Source organism: Octopus bimaculoides, chromosome 15, assembly GCF_001194135.2.
Source record: "Octopus bimaculoides isolate UCB-OBI-ISO-001 chromosome 15, ASM119413v2, whole genome shotgun sequence".
NCBI classification, from domain to species: Eukaryota; Metazoa; Mollusca; class Cephalopoda; order Octopoda; family Octopodidae; genus Octopus; species Octopus bimaculoides.
In genome coordinates this window covers 7,271,853-7,273,803 of record NC_068995.1, presented here as the reverse complement: position 1 = coordinate 7,273,803, position 1,951 = coordinate 7,271,853, and positions in this window count along the sequence as shown.

Here is a 1,951-nt window from a genome sequence, read left to right as displayed (position 1 = left end):
GAGAGAGAGAGTGTGTGTGTGTGTGCGTGTTTGTGAGTGTGTGTGCGTGTGTGTGTGTGTGTGTGTGCGTGTTTGTGTGTGTGTGTGTGTGTGTGTGTGTGTGTGCATGAGTGTGTGGAAAAAACAGGCGGTGAAGATAGTAATGTGAACAGACAGTTGTGCAGTATGTGTTGTGAGGGGGGTAGATGGGGGAGTTGTCACAGGGTAAATACATACATATATGTGTGTATATATGTATATGTGTTTGTATATACCTGTGTGTGTGCTTGTTTGTCTGTCTGTTCGTGTGTGACTATGTGCGTTTGTGTTTGTATTTGAATATGCGAACCGTAACATGAAACACAAACAGCATAAACACGCGCCTATATGGATGTTTAGACCGTAAATAATAAACTCGCACACACCCACACGTTTTGCACTATGCAGTACACATACATACATACATACATACATACATATATACATACATGTATATTTAACGTTTTTTATGAGCCAATACTTTTTTTCTTTTCTACTCTAGGCACAAGGCCCGAAATTTTGGGGGAGGGGGCCAGGCGATTAGATCGACCTCCAGTACACAACTGGTACTTACTTTATCGAACCCCGAAAGGATGAAAGGCAAAATCGACTTCGACGGAATTTGAACTCAGAACGTAGACAGGCAAAATACCACTAAGCATTTCGCCCGGTGTGCTAACGTTTCTGCCAGCTCGCCACCTTAAAAATAATCTTTTCTACTCTAGGCACAAGGCCCGTATTTTTTTCTTTTCATTCGATCATATCGACCCCAGTACCCAACTGGTAATTATGAGAACGCTTAATATACCTTATAGCATATTATGGCCGTCGATAATTTGCATAGAAAATCTGTAGAGATAACCTTAACAAGAACACCTATGATGAAAGGCGTTCACGCTGTGACCTTGCAGTGAGACTACAATTTTGAGTCTTACCTGTTTTATGAATTTTGACTGTTGTTTCTAGCAGGGCGAGCTGCGATATAGAGAATTGGCTACCGGTACAACAGAACGAAGACGACCTCATCTTCGTTTCAAAGATGTCTGTAAGAGAGACATGAAGTCGCTTGATTTGGACGTCTTGAGATGGGAGGAGGTTGCAGATGATCGCCCAGACTGGAGGCAAATACTGCGAAAGAGAATGAAGAGAGCGAAAGAGAATGAAGAGAGCGAAAGAAAAACAAATACTCGCCACCAGAGAAAAGCGAACTCGACGGAAGGAAAAATCAGCAGCAGCGGCAGAGGGCTCCTTCAAATGCATTTGCTGTATGCGTGACTACCACACCCGTGTGGGCCTGTTCAACCACAACAGATACTGCACCGCTATCACGATTTTCGGGGGCGCAGATCCATGGCTTGTCGTGATCAACGGATGCCTACCACAGTCTACTGCTGTTACACTGCATCTTATTTACGTCGAACCACCGGATAGGGCAACATTCATTGAATGACGACGGGAATATAATGAGAGGGACCTGTGTCTCGTATCAGCTCGCGGCCTCAGCTTTTCCGGTTTCTGTTGCTGAAGAGGAGACAACCACTCTGAAATGCATGCATCCAACAGTCTGGTAAGTAGGCGCTCCATCACAAAATACAATGAATTGCTTTCTTACTAGAACTGGTCGCAAATTTATATTTATACACATCACTGCTTAGTGCTGTCACCCCGGAAGCAGATATTCACTCATAATATACAGAATATTGTCATAGTAAAATGGAACCAGCGAGCAAAATGTCTTTGCTTCTAAAAGCCTTTTATATTTCTACTTGCAATCAGCGGCGAATGTGTGTAGTTTAAATGCTAAGATAGATAGGAAACCTAACTTCAGCTTACATCACTTAACTGTTGCTACTTGACTGGTGAGAACGTGAACGTGATGCGTAAACACGCACACCCACGCATATATACACAACTATATATTATACATGTGCAT